The sequence below is a fragment of the Diorhabda carinulata genome, chromosome 7 (assembly GCF_026250575.1).
Source record: "Diorhabda carinulata isolate Delta chromosome 7, icDioCari1.1, whole genome shotgun sequence".
NCBI classification, from domain to species: domain Eukaryota; kingdom Metazoa; phylum Arthropoda; class Insecta; order Coleoptera; family Chrysomelidae; genus Diorhabda; species Diorhabda carinulata.
The window spans coordinates 5,379,469-5,395,640 of NC_079466.1; the positions used below are offsets into that span (position 1 = coordinate 5,379,469).

Below are 16,172 nucleotides of genomic sequence, written 5' to 3' on the forward strand. Positions count from 1 at the left end.
TAAAATGAACATGTGATGTTATTTTGACTGGTACTCAACTTTAAACCTCCCAATCTACTTCATGTAAAAGGTCATTTACCGCACGCAGAATCTGCGTTTTTGTTTTTTGAAAACGGTAAGTATTTTTCCGGTCTAAAACCATAAATGAATGTCGTTATCCTAGTTGAATATTATGGCAAACAATTAACTGTCCAAGCAGGTCACATGGAATTACTATTGTTAACGTCGGCAAGCCGCCAAAATTATGCAATCGGCACAATATTAAACAAATACTTTTTCATGTTTTTTAGACGTGATTTATAAACCTAATACATTACATTACAAGTGGATATTGTGCGTTTAATGAAAATTAGAAAGTTAAATCTTTGACTAATACATATTGCTTAATCCATTGATACTATATTTATCTATTGTGATGGAATCTCTGTATTTGCAAGACAAAGCTCGCAAATATTGATTTATTGAATCACCTTTCTGCTGTTCCCGACATTATGGGTGTGGCGTAGGATTCCACTTTGAGCTTTTAAATAAGTATATTTATAGGTACTTCACGCAGGCATTTTAGACCCATGGCGTAGAAGTGCTTCCCTTCCACTCTTTCTTATTTTTGCTTTCGTTTTTAAAAATTATACGTATTGAAAATTGAATATTTCACACTTTTTTCAATAAACAGGACACGATATCGCCTATTTGTTAATCAACTTTACTTAAAGTATGTTTGAAAATTAGTGTAGAAAATATTTTATACCAAAATGATAATTATATCGAAAATATTTTTAAATATTCCAATTATAATTCTAAAACAAAAACGATCAAGAAAAATAGGTTTGAATTAGAAACATACAAGTACGATTATATAAACGGATTTAAGTTAACATATTAACACACATCATTCACATCAACGTATCTCAAATTTACGATTGAAATATATAATTAAATGATTGGATAGAAGATTTTGTCATGGATAATTTTCCTAAAAATATTCTACAAAATCAAATTTGTACTACAATTTGTACAATTTGGATTATAGAGATATCAAATTCTCAATTCAGATACATAGCTGTTGAAATCGTTAAGAGTGCATTGAAAATTAATAAAAATGGTAAATATCATAGAGAAGAATAAACAAATATTATAAATTAACTGAAAAAAACCTAAAATACCTATATATACTTTATACGGTACAAAAACATCAACGATTGGCGAGAGCTCAGGACTCCTGTCGATAAGCATTGGTTCAATGTTTTATTTGAAACCGTGTGCTCATATTAAGATTTTAGCTGGGCTATTATACTGTATGCCTGGTTCCAATGTACCTGTGGAGAGAGTTTTCGCTCATATGAATTATTTCTGGACTACAAACTTTATTTTTACACTTTTTTATACATAACTAATAAATTGCTTTTATATTCTGTGTGAGTATGATAACAAATCACTGCTTTACAACATTAAGTACTTTTCGGACCAAAATTCGTTTGGTGTACCGCTTTGTTGTTTCAAAATTATGCTCATATTACTTCTACCATTTCTATGAGACTTTACTACATTTTTTAGTAAGTTTGAGATAAAAATAGTTTCGCTGAATGTTATACAGATACGTTAATAGTATAAGGTTTTAAATTTACGATAAAAAAATCGAAACAGCATTAACAAACTACGAAATGGCAAAAAATGATTGTAACTATTTGTGAAAATTCGAAAATCCTGAAGAAGATTATGATATTTTGTAATATTTTGGCCAAAGTCAGACCGAAACGTTAAAATTCTATCAAGTTCATTGTTCAAATAAGAAGTTGAAAAAATATCCGATATTCTAAATTTTGAAATGAGCCTTATTAAATAATAATGCTTCTTCTTGCTTGCTTAACATTACTCAAATAATTGTCTCTGAATAATAATAATTGATAAAATAAAGATAAAAATTGAACTAATGAGCTTATATTTCAAAACTAAGATATTTTAATAATTCTTTGTGATGATTCATTACATTGACGATTTTATTGAAAAAAATTTATCAAATTCACCGGTACTTTCATCTAGAGTGATATAATTGGAGAAATTTGCAAGGTTTAAATATAAAGTTGATTATCTGAATATAAAAAAAACCTTTTGCTTTCGAACAAAACAAAAAGTGTTTTCTCATGTTTGATATATTACAAAACATCATTGTTATGTTAATCAATGATAACTATAAGAAAATGTCGCTAAAGAAGCAAATCGTTTTATGGAGAATAATCAGTCTTTAATTTTGAAGATAAATACGATATAAATCAGTTGGGTCAATCCATATAAAGTGAAATACTGCCTCCCAATTAACGCACAACAACATAAGATACGATAATAAAATTACTAGTGCGAAATTAACTGTCACTCTCTGATATACGTAAGGGTATGTATCTATTTCCCGCTAGTATTTTTTTAGATATATTTAGACAAATAAACGCCTTATTCTGTACAGATTATATTTCTGCGCTAGTTTAAAGGGCGAAGTATTTCGTGTAAGTCACTTGAAAAATATAGTGTACAATATGTGTGGAAATACACAATAACGATTACATAAATTATGATAAGATGTATTTATTAATAGCAAGATTAAACAATCACATTTATTGACCAATTAAAAACAAATATGATTTCCTGCCACTAATTGTCATGAACGCGTTAAAGACAATTTATGATGTAAACTAATTAATTAGACCAGAATATTTTTATGTCTGTTTCAGTTTTAGGGATATATTACATTTAAATTTAAAAAAAAAGGAAAATCTGGAGACACTAATAAATTGTATTATGGTTTTTTTTCGATCAGTATGTTGTATGCCATTGGAGAATTGCCAGACACCAAGTTTAAAAATCCAAATCGAGATTTTCTAAAAATAAAAATGCTAGATTTTGCTGCGCTTTTGACATAATTATGTTTTCATTGGTAGAAAACGACTTCTAACATCTAACAGAACAAGATAAACCGGCAGTGAGGTTAATAGCAGCGTTTGTCCAAGTCTGCGTCAGAGAGACTATTCGGAAAAAAGAAATGTATGCTTGCCAGTCAAGCGTTTGCTATCACTAGGGTTGAAATTTAGTGAGCAAGTTTCGGTTACAAATTAGAAATCACATTTTGTTACGAAAAAATTTATATAAAACATTTTTAACTATATTTTCTTTCTCTATATATTCAAACGTGATACTTTCATGAGTTTGACCGCTTAAAATATTTATTTAAACTTCATTTCGGCATTGTACCGATATGTTTATGGCTTAAACAGACGTACAACATTCCTTTTGATAGTCCGGGGTTCTTCGCTATATGCCGCAATGATTACAGAAAAACTAAATTGTAGATTAGTTTCGACTTCAATGAGCCTTATCAATACAAGGTACTTACTTACTCTCCTTATGAACAACATAAACTCAAGTACTGCTCCCTACAATTTTCGGTTTCTTTTACTACTTACTATGAAGTATAATTCAATAGGTGATCGATATTTGAGTATATTTATAATCTTTTGATATATTGCAAGATTTTCACGATCCAACAGTTTCCTTGAATATACTATATCAATATCAAGATATTGTCCAACTATACAGGTGTTTCGGAATAGTACTTCAATCTCTCGGAAAATGATTCTATAGGTAAATATAAGGAAAAAAGTTAATATAACAAAACTTCCAAAAACGCTTCGTAAGCGAGTTGTAGTGAGCGATAGATTTCGCCCGGATTCCTGATCCACCAATCATAGGAAGAAGCCATATTGAATGTCTCGGGTCTGAAATTGTCATGCAAATTTGTTTGGTCTGTACGTATTTTGATCTGAAAAATTGAATAAAATAGGTCTCAGATCTGTACCTGTAATAATTTTTACGTTAACTGACGTAAAATACAAAAAACTCAATTTCAAAATACACTTTTTTACGTTTGGAGTAAAATAACTTCGTTAAATGCCTAATAAATGCATTGAACTTTCAGAATGATGTGTACACCCTCAATAAAAAGTGAATGCAAATGAATGAAAATCAAAACAAAAATTATGTAGGCAAGTGTTACGACAGTGGTTCTTAATCTTTTTAAGCCGCGACCCAAATTTGAGAAATATGTTCATGTCGCAACCCAAAACAAAGTCAAAATTTTTTCATTACTTTATTTTAGATCGTATTTTTAAAAATCTTCATCCTACGTTGATTATTTTTTTAACTTTTTTAATTTTTTATTTATTTTTCTAATAATAAAGATAAACAAAAGTACTTTTCGATCCAAGGAAAATTTTTTATTGACCAAATTAAAATCTATTTATAATTTTTTGAACATAATTGACATTTTGAAACACTGATTTCAATTTAATCCTTCTTCTTTGAAAAACGAATCGACCATAAGAAAAATATCTTCACGTTGTTGACATTGATTTGCAAAATAAAATGTCCTCCTGTATATGTGTTAAACCTGGATACCGCACGTAAATCATGAGTTGAGCATCTTTACTTACATCTGTCGTTTCATCCTGTTGAATACTGAATAAACCAGCAACTATTACAGCAGAAATAAGTTGATTCTTAATATCAAATGACATATCATTAATTCGTAAACGAATGGTATCATTTGATAATGGTATCTTTTGTAATTTCTTTGAACTTTCATCTCCGCACATGATACGTGCCATGTCAGTGGCAGCAGGTTTTATAAGTTTTTCAGCAATATTATCGGGTTTCTTTTGTCTTGCAATATGCCAAGCCACACGAAAAGAAGCAAGTGTAGCTTGTTTGGCAGAATTTATAAAACCATTACTACTTGGTGCATCCAAACGCTGTCTTTTTAAATGGGCTTCTTTTCTTTCGAAAAAAGTACGATCTTTTCCCTCAAAGGAAAAATTTTTATGTTTTGCATCAAAATGTCTTTTAAGCTTGTTCGGTTTCATCGATTCATTACTTAATATTTCACTGCACAACACGCATTCCGGTTTGTTCGCTCCTCGATCATAAATGCAAGTAAAACCTAATTCTAAAAATGCTTCCTTGTATTCACGTTTTGCCATTATTAGGGTGATTACAAATTTACAATACGCACTGCAGCTTGATCACTCCACTATTAATAATAAGACAAAATTTTGTTATTCACGGAGCGAAGAGCGGTAAAACCGAAACATTGTATTAGGGAGATGTTGGTATTACTTATTGTTTGGCGTATTACTAACTTTTTTGGTTCGACTCAGCGCTTCTCGACCCAATTTTGGGTCGCGACCCATATGTTAAGAACCGCTGTTCTAGATAATATTAAGAAAATTATTTGTTTCCATTTTATGAGTTATAATAATGCATTAACTTTAAGCTATATAAATTGTTGACAATTTCAAACCCTAGACATTCAATATGGCTTTCCTTTATTGATGGATCAGAAATCCGGGAGAAATCTATCATTCACTATAACTTTGGGAGTTATGTTATACGAACTTTTTTCCTTATATTTACCTACAGAATCATTTACCGTGAGATGGGTGTGGTATGCCGAAGCACCTTGTATATTAGTTACGTTGATAAATTCGTTAGCCTTCTTATGTCTTATGAGGATAGACGGACTAAGTAAGAACTAACGATCAAAGATTATGATACTTACAGCGGATCTCATTTAGAATATCCTTGAACTAGTTAAGAAGTAGTTAGTAAAATAATGATATAATGGATCATATGATCATATGCCACTGTCCAACACCAAGAGAACGAAGTTAAGATGATTATTTTTAGTAATGATGCAAAAGGATATCTTCCTCTATAACCTCAACGGCAACGGCGTATAATTATTCAAATGAGTTTTGTATCTCAAAAATATTAGTCGTCTGAGCAAATAATTATGATAGTACTCAAATACAATTAAGAAATGCTAATAGATTGGTTTATAAATTAAAGATTTTTGGTACACGTTTAGACATCAGCCGACGGAAGACATCTATATATTTTAGAATAGGTTGAAAAGAAGTCTTAAAAAAACGATATATGGAAATGGTATATCTACGAAGTAAATGAATAAGACATGTAGATATTTCCTAACTGTTTTGATTTTTCATTTTTAGATGTATTCTTGAAGCCACGCTCTTGACAATGTGTTTTTTATTATTATAAATAATTTTTGACGACATTGAAAAACTGTGATGAATTAATAGATTAATAGAATATCAAAATATCATTAGTCTTAACCATATCCATATAAAGACTTTAATATACGAAAAAGGATTGATTATCGATTTAAATTATTTAGACTTGATTAATTGATTATATGAAAATATAGATTTTGCTCCTTGTTCAGGTTCTATTCAATTTATCTCTCACATTAACCATTTCAATTTTTTTTTTGTTTTTTTGTATTTGTTTTTGTCTCAAGGATTTTTGTTGTTGATAATTGAATATATGTTTTCACTATTTCATGATTTATGGATGCTGTTTTAGATTTTTAACGTATTTATGACTTCACAATCTGTTTCCCAAATATTGAAATGTTTGTTCTATATAAACAGTATAACAATAATCTCAAGGAACTTCATTTATAATGAATATTACTTTTTTAGTTGTTAATATCGTTCACAACCAAAATCCAATATGGTGGAGAAATATGTTTCACATTTTGAGGTATGTGGAATGTTTTATTCTTTAATTGAATATAGGTACCTTATATTTCTTTGTCCTTCTTTCGAATATGTAATGTTGATAATAAATGACTTTTGTTACTAGGTATAGTAGTTTTGCAATCATCCACAAAATCTGAGTTAGGCAGAATATTTATGTGTAAGCTTATAAAAATTTTCTGAAGACCTTCCATAACTATTTGTGCTAACAGACAAAGCACAGCCATCATGTCTACATATCCCATTCTCATAATTGAAATGAATATTACTACAATAACTTCTATAAATTTGATTTTAGTTTTATCTGTGGAGCTGTCGTCAATGCTAAATAATAATTTAATAAACATCGAAACGTCAAAATTCAATTTCATTTCAAAAATATTTGATATATACATAGCTTATACATTTTCCCAAATATTTTTTTCATCAAATTAAAATATACCATCTGTATTGTTACACGCTCGAATCACTTTTCATTTCCGTCTTCGTCTAAAGTGCAGTTCATCCGTTTTTCGGTGTTTTGTTAGTTCGAATCGAGGTTGCAAGACATGTTCTTTGTATTTAAAAACGTCTATCATTAGGTATTATCTTGAATGAGAACTGTCTCATCGCTTTTGCCTTAGATTGAAAATAACGCCATGGAAAAAACTCCAATAGTATAAAGCTTGGTTCTTGTTTAGTTCACAAATAAAATCATGGTCATTCGATATAATTTGATATTAATATCGACATATTGAATGAACGCCAACGATTAACATTGGAGTTAATACTGAAGATAGAGTGAGAAGTGGAGTAGGAGCTTTTTCAAGTGGACTGGAACTGCTGATAGAGAAAGAAAGAACATCGGCGTACTACCGTCTATCTCTCTTTATTCTATGCTGATTGGATCACTATGACATTAAAATTTCGAATGTTGGGTATGGTGGAGGTGGGAAATACAAAGTTTTGATTTTAATAGAGAGTGGAAAGGGATAAATAATGGTAAACCGATGCTCTCTCTCTCTCTTCTAATAGTGAACTTGAATGCGACTTTCTCTATATTAGTATTCTACTAAACTGAAAGAAAACTGACAGACAGAGACGGAAATGAAAACTATCTAAAAGGCACTTAAGTTGGAATGGCCGTAACAGTTGGTGTATTCATAATAAATGAACTTAACCGATAATTACACAATGTGTCGATCATATCAAGTTATCAAGTTATCAAAGACAGGTATCTTCTGAAAAAACTATCAATACTACCACAATGAAATAGACTCGGAAGAATTTATATTTCCCTTTATGGCATTTCACACATTTTTCTTTTATCTAATTATTTTCGAATTATTGTCGAGCTTGCTGCGGCGGAATATGAAATAATTGTTGAAATTATATGATTTACGTTAGGTCTGAGAGAGAAATTCGAAGTTTGTGGTAGATGATTTAAATAAGTGTGCACATAAAAATATAGATCTGCTCGATAATAGGTAGGCAATTGGAAAACTTGGAATGTCGACAAAAATTTTTCTGAATATTGAAAAATATTGAACAATCGGTCAGGACAGGATTAAATTCTGAATTAAAAATATCATTATTAAAAAAAATTCTTGAAAAACGTTGAAATTTAGATAACTAGATAAAACAAGAAGACAAACGGAAGTTACACATAGGTTTAGATAAAAAAATACCGAATTACCATATGCAACGTGATCTAAGTAAAATAGAACAACAATTTAGGAAGAATAAGCTTTAAAAAACAACTCATCGACATATTGTCCTGATTGAAGATATCAAACTATTTGTTGAAAATCATAATTTATCTCTACCAGGCAGATATCTAAATATATTGAAATTAGCAAGTAGCACGAGTTTTCTTATACATTTACGTTTATGGTAAATCGACAAAATTATCGTTATTGGGTGGATAACAATCCATATTGAATAAAAGAGAGCCATATTCAACTACCACCAAAAGTGAATGTATGCGGATAATAGTAAGTAGAGGACCGATACTCTTTGACAAAACTCTTAATGAAATACGAAATTTTGAATTTTTGCAAGTCACTGCCTATAGCCTAGATTGTTTAATTTTCTCCAATCATGTCCCTAATGTGACTGTCTATTTTATACAAGATGATGCCCATTTGTCAAGAACTGTTCCGGAGTATATCGATGCTATATTTTCATGCAGATAGATAGAAGGAGGGAGAACTATTGAATGGCCTGCTAAATTCCAAGATCTCTGCCGTTTGAACTTATTTAAACAAAAATATATAAAGCATAAACTTGTATAAACAAAACTATATAAATTCAACATATACATGGGTAGATAGAAAATATAGAAAAACTAGAAAAAGAGTTAATAGGAGGAATTGTTTAGAATCAAGATCTAGTCTCATATACTAATTTCATAATTCTTTGTTAACTATACCTAATCAGTGGTATTTAAATAAAAGTAAGTTGAAATCCTAATATCAAACGCTAATACTCTAATCCTACTCCTTATCAGCGCATTTTTCAATGTGTTGGTATTACCAAAAGCTGCCACCACTCTAGTGATTGATTGAACTACGTGATTTATTCTGTTTTTCAATATTTCAATCATTAGGAATGTATTGATACACTATTAATTTCACCCTTCCCCGTATACAAAAAAATCCATTTTAGTAAAGTCTGGGGACCTAGCAGGCCAACATCCGTTCTCTCAAACCATCTTTCACCAAACTGTTTATTCAGCCATCCGTAATCTTTTGTGTAGAATGAGCAAGGCCGCCTACACGTTTTGAAAGACATGAGTCTGTCGGTAATTAAAAGGAATGTTGTTAATAAATCTCGCAGAATTTGTAAGTAGCTGATCTAACGTTCCTTCAATAAAAAACATCCTTCTCAATTCGTATGACACGGCGCAACAAATATACACTTTTTTAAATTATGTTTTTTTTCCTCCAATTAAGTACGTAATGGCGATTGACTTCGCTCCAATATCGATAATTTTAGGAAAACGGAACACCATTTGTGGTGGAAATATTTTAATAATAAGAAATATTTATTTCGGAAACTTAGCTAAACTACAATTAACTCTTATGACGACAAATAGAACTGTAATACTTGCTTCGTTGCTTTCTTTAAGTGGGTGACAAACTTTGTTATTGTAGGGATCCACTCTTTTTGGTTTTTTTATGTAATTGTAATTTTCAAATGGAATTTTAGGTTCTGCATCTATTGAAAGTAAAGCAAGTAAAATACCAGCATTATTTTCGTGATAAGCTTTTGCATTTTTTTCTCATAATGATTGTATTTGAATACTTTTCTCAGACCAAAGCAATAACCTCATTTACCAATCTTTCGTCGCACCGTTTCCATAACATTGAATCATATAAACTCTTTCCTCCAATATCCATATTGTATTATAAAACAGTTTGAGTCTTATAAAGTAGTGTTTTAAAATTCGGTTTAACAGATTAATTTTGTTATGGATACGAAGAAAAAGTGACCAGAGTATCTGATGATTTACAAATTAATTTTGAATTAAAATACAATGTACAGAAAAATATCAAATACTTTTAGCCCATTATCAATATTAGGAATAATTGAAAAGATCTGAAAACCTGCTAGTTATCAAAAAAATAATTAATCTCTCTGGAAGGTGATTTCTTACACATAATGATGTAACGTTTTTTTATTAGAAATTTTAACATACAGACAAAATAAAAGATCATCTAAACATATAACATCGCATTTTAATTTATGTTCTATGATTAAAATTATGTTCAATAAACGTACGATGTTCATATGAATGTTTATACTTAGATATTGTGTAGGAATTCTACATATATACTTAATTGAGTAGATTTTGTTTTATATAACATGTAATTACTCTGCGGTCATTTTGTTAGTGTCGCAATCAATAATATTTTTCATCCAGTATATATGCTTCTACCTCTTGGTTAACACTACCTAATTACTACCTATTATATTTAGAAAGTAACCTGATTATCCACAATTTGTACTTATAGCTCGCTTAACTATCCATGAGTTTTATAAACCAAGACCAATGTTGTATTCAAGTGTTTTTCTTTATTTTGATTACTCTTTGGTGAGTTTGTTTCTATAGAATACAGGGTCTTGTTTTATAACAAAGATGAAGGTTATTATAATGAAGGATTCGATTATTACCTATAAGCGCAGGTTGATTTTTCAACTGATAAACATTTTCTATCAACATTATCTTGGCTGATAACTTGAGTTGTGAATTCTAAAAAATGGAATTTTCAGAAAGTGATTCTAGGAAATAATTCATTATTTTTTTCTTAATGTACATGCTCCTCATCAATTTTAAGCAAGCTTAGGACACATTTAGTAAATCAAAATATACCTTACTAATTAAGATAATTAATTACTAATTAAGAAGAACTTTGGAGTGAACTCCAAAAAATGTAACAGTAGATGGTTTAATATCAGAAGCTTTCAATGTAGACAGACGATTAAGTCAAGGTTCCACATATTAGAAGCTTTTATAAGGAAGCTTCAAATTAATACTAACTCTCAACAAAAACTTTCACGTAGATAAAAAATAGAAATGCGCAACTTCCTACCTGAGTTAGAAATAAGTACAAAAGAACATGGATTACGTATAAATTAGCTGAAAGCGAAATATATGGTAACGGAATGAAATTGATAAAGCTCAACAAGCAATTCATTAAAAAAATTGGCAAACCAATTTTTATATCTTGGGGTAACAATTATAAACACAGATACAGAAATTCAAGAGGTAGAAAAATAATTAGGAAGGGAGGCAAGGCAGCAGGAGCCATGAAAGCAATGAAATATTATTAAGATCAGCGAAAAGCAAAGTTTTATTCGTCTCACAATGCTCTACTGCTCCCAACTATGGATAATATTCAATGATGCTGGAAGTAAACTGTATGTGTTGAAGAGGAAAGTATTTAGACATCTTTTTGGAGAAATGAAATCTGATGAAGGCGTCTGTAGAAGAAGAACAAATAAATGAATAATAGCCGTTCAAATGCAACCATCAATTACCTAATGAATAATTGCAGAATACCAGAAATATCAAAAGTAGGATAAAGGAGACAAATATGGCACAGGACAGGATCAAATTAAGAAATTTAGTAAAAAAAATATAAAGAAAATCCTGAAGCTTTGGAACAATGCGGCCTTTTCGAACTGTTATATATATATAAAGTCCGACTCGACATATTCTGGTAACTGGATGATACACCCAACCATAATTTAAAAAATAATCATCGTTAGTCCAGCCTAAAATTTCATGAGGGTTTGGAAAGAAAGAAAAATCTTTTCGAATTGTGAGCTATCTGAATACAGTAGCAAACGAAGTTGTCGAAGTAGAGCCAACAGGAATCAGGAAAACATTGAGCGAGTATAGGACAAGTTCGACGAATAATTAACACTCCTAAGCTTAGGAAGTAGCAAAACAGAATAAAAAACAACTGAGTTATTGAAATAGACAAAAAAAATAGATAGACCGCATTTAATAATACATATTAATCATTTGTAGCAGATATAATTTGTTTAATGTATTTTATCCTTTATGTAATCATCTCCTTAGAATAAAATTATTATTCCTATGTAAGTTTTATGTAAATTTTTGAATGCCTCAAACTATTAAATTAAAAATGTGACTTAAATTGTTTGAGCGTAGTAAAATTAAAATCTGAATTTCTGTGGTAATAGGTTTCGAGAGGAATTGAAAGTATTTATACTGGATTCTGAAGCTTTCTGAACCTTTGTAAGAAATACCCGCGTTTTTACGAAAACAATATTATTCGGAAAAATTCGGGAAAACCCTTTCGAAAATTAGATAAACTTTTGAAAATGCCAGCACAGTTTGAATTAAAAAAATAATTATTTGTTATAATGGAGTACTTATTATATATGGTTGTAATGTAATAAGGATTAAGGAGAGAAAAGAGATATCTACCAATGAATATATATATATATATATATATATATAGAAAAAACAAAATTAACGAAGCGAATTGTTTCCCGATTTTATCAAGAATAGATGAATGTAAAACTAACCCAAAGTTTCGTTTTATTAAACAATATTTATTTTTTTCATATTATTGATTCTTTAATACATAAATATAAAAAAATTTCTCTTCATATTGAAATGCACTTTGTCGATGATTCAAAAACTTATCAATGGATATTCTTTAACTAATAAATATCTAAACTCTTCATCATGATAAAAACATTCTAATGGACTTGTAATAGATTTGTATCAATCATATTTATATTATCAATTATTCTCTAATCCATTTATTTCTAGAGATGATATTTTATGTTTAAATAGAATCACAAAAAAAAATAAATACATTAAGTACTTGACTTACGTTTACCGTCGCAATGTAGGGAAGTCCAGTCAGCACCGAACAGCAATATAAAAATCACTAACAATTAAAACAAATAAAACAAGCATGCAATATATATCCGACACGGTTTAGTGATGATAATAATAATAAATGATAACTTTGTCACTCACAATACCGTTTCACTATTTTCGCAAGTTTTCAAATCATGTATATCAAGGCTCTAGTGACAGAATGGTGTACCCGCCAAAACAACACATACGCATTGTTGATAGCGCTTGCGCCGACTGAGGGAAGACATTTTTGATCTCGGAGGTTTCTACATGAGCAATGCCGGGTCCTTTCAGGGATCATGCGTAGTACAAATTCAAACCCTCCTATTTCAGCAGCGCACAGAAAGTAATAATTGGATGCTGTAGTGACTGTATTTTCAAATAATCCCTTTTTTCTGTTATAACTCTTAATCCGATTTATATGAGTAATTCGTTCGATTAAGTATTTTCAGAAAGTTTCGAATGTTGATGTTTAATTAGATATTTTATAATTATAAGGATTATAATGTGATTTTATGAACAGATACGTATATGTTTTATTCTTAAACAATCAACTATAGTGGCAAGTGAAAAACTGTGAGAAATTTTTTGTTTAGTTGATTTTTATAATTTTATTTATTATCAAAGAGGAACGAGAATAAAATACACTGTTTATAAATCACTTAACTTTAAGTGATGTAGAGATATGATTGTTTTAAAAATTTGTAATAGGATCATTTCCATCTATATCTATTTTATTCAAATCAATGTTTGGCTTCCAAAGTAGAAGCAACTAAATAAAAGTCCACACATTTTTCAATAAATTTCAAGAATTTAGCATGATTAGATTTGCAAAGAAAGAACAGTATGTACGAACCAATAGAGTATTCCCATATTTTATATAAAGTTCACGATAATATCATCATCTACCGATTCTATTCGATTTTTACTTAAGGATTGAGTCTCTCAAACGTCACATATTGCAGAGATACCTAATAATTATCTATCAAATAGTAATAATTTCAAATGAGTCAAAATAACAGCATATAATATGTATGAACAACACGGCGCTTACAATTAAACCAAAATGTTAATTCTCAAACAATCAAAGAGCAAGGCAAATTTTCTCCCACATATCGACCAACTTTGAACATGTTTTATAAACAAATTATAAGAAAACAAACATTATAATCTGTAAGCGTTAATAAAGCGCCTCTCAAAGTATTCATCAAGATATGAAGGAACGCTCTTAAATATAAACTAAAGCCATGAATGACTCTATAACACAAAAATATTTCTTAGGATGAAAACTTGATTATTTCCCCGTGCTGTAGATTTTCTTCTATGTTGTTGTTTTATTAAGTTTTATCCCTTATTATCTCAAGATTGTAACTTCTACGTTGCTGTTGCTACTGCCAGTTATTCTTTCATTCCCTCGTTTTTCTTCACAAATTTCCTTTTAGTTTTGGTTACCACCTTTGTTACTCACTCTTCACATAACTACTGTTGTTCCAAATGCATGTCTTCATAATAATGATTCTCGACCAATGTAGAGGAAGCCGTTTATTTTTGTATCAAATATTTGAAAACGACAAAGTCTTTTCAAGATTCTTTTCGCGATTTCTGCATTAATGTAACAATATAAGAAATAAGAAAACCAGGACATAATTTTTTTCTTTCATCATTGAGTCTTTGATATTATACATAATAAACTGATTATAATCAGTCTTTTTTGAATCATCAATTATTCATGTGCTTCAGACATGACACCTGTTTGTTCGTCATATACCAAATTTTCATTCGGTACATATAATGGCCCCATCAAAATAAAAATAGGAAAATACTTTTTACATGTCATAAACTAAGTTATAATGCTTGTACTAAAATTAAATAGCGAATATATCGTACATCTGGGTTCTTTTCATTCATTGAATCTTACGCACAAAATATCTAAAAGAAAAAAGAATTGAGGCATGCAACATAATACATGTTAATAATAAAGATATGTAATCAAATTAACGGAAGCTGAACAAAAAAAAACAATGTAAAAAATGTATTTTGTAACAAATCTTCATTATCTGCTCAAAATAAACTCCTTTAAAGCCAATGCAATTAATTGTTAGAATTATTATTCCATCAAAGGATCCTTTGGAAGTCGAAGGCTTGTTGAAGGTTTTTTGGGACCATTTATATTGTTCTCCGGGGGATTTTCTATTACCTTCACCAACAGTACGTTTCACCGAGGTGACAGAAACATTACACGCTTTGGCTACTCTCTCCTGCAAACTGCCCAAGGAATTTTTAGGGCATCCTGTTCTATTTTCATAAATTAATACACTAATTCATTTTATTGGAGACACTCATATTTCCACATTTTGTCTAAAACAAAAGATTTCAAGAATTAATGAACGAACATTTTAATATTTAAAAGTGAATATGAAAATACAAAAATTTTTCCCCATCATCTTCTTTAATCAAATTTACAAATTCATATACTGAATTTTTAGACCATTCGATAAACTAAATACTGAAATATTGGTGAAAAATTCAATTTTCGACTATTTTATCGATAACCAATTTATACATACCTATCTTACTAAAGTAAATTAATCCACTGCCCACACAAAATATTCTCACAAAAGTCCACTAAATTAAAATGGCAATAGTAACAACTACTAATATTAATTAATATTATATTTATTATATTATAATTAAATATCAAATACCTACCATAACTTGAAGCTAGGACAAAATTTACTGAAGAAAAACGAAAATCACCGCACTATTATAATATTCTCAGTCGGAAGAACCAAGTAAACAAGACTACGATTGAAATTAAAGTACTTAAAATGTTGATATTGGTAGTAGGATCTTAATTCAAACGTAAAATTGTGTTTTGCTTCAGTTTGAATACTCGATTTCCACTATCTCTAGTCCACTGTAGGTATAGTGTCGAAAAGTAACACTAAAAATACTCGGTTCATAATTTCATTTGATTTATTAGCATATATTCACTAAAATTTATTTTACATTATAACGTTTTGGTGTTTTCTTTAATGCGTTCGTTGTAATCTAATTTTAATCTCGTTTTTCTTTATAGGTGCCTCAGTTAGAGAGATATATGAAATATTTGAAGAAATGAAACGATTGTCGAAATTTCTCAATAGAGATTTCTAGTCACAAACCATAAGATTTTACTGTCT

The 16,172-nt window shown here is 29.6% G+C and overlaps 1 protein-coding gene across 2 annotated transcripts in view; it reads right to left on the minus strand.

Annotated features, from left to right (window-relative positions):
- Positions 1-13,115, minus strand: part of LOC130896364 (homeobox protein abdominal-B) — a 257,532-nt gene extending 244,417 nt beyond the window's left edge. The window contains exon 1 of one of the 2 annotated variants that reach the window (XM_057804390.1): positions 12,962-13,115. The gene's annotated coding sequence lies outside the window, so the exon portion shown is untranslated. The remainder of the gene's footprint in view (positions 1-12,961) is intronic. The other variant, XM_057804392.1, reaches the window with a different exon arrangement.
- Positions 13,116-16,172: the final 3,057 nt, after the last annotated feature.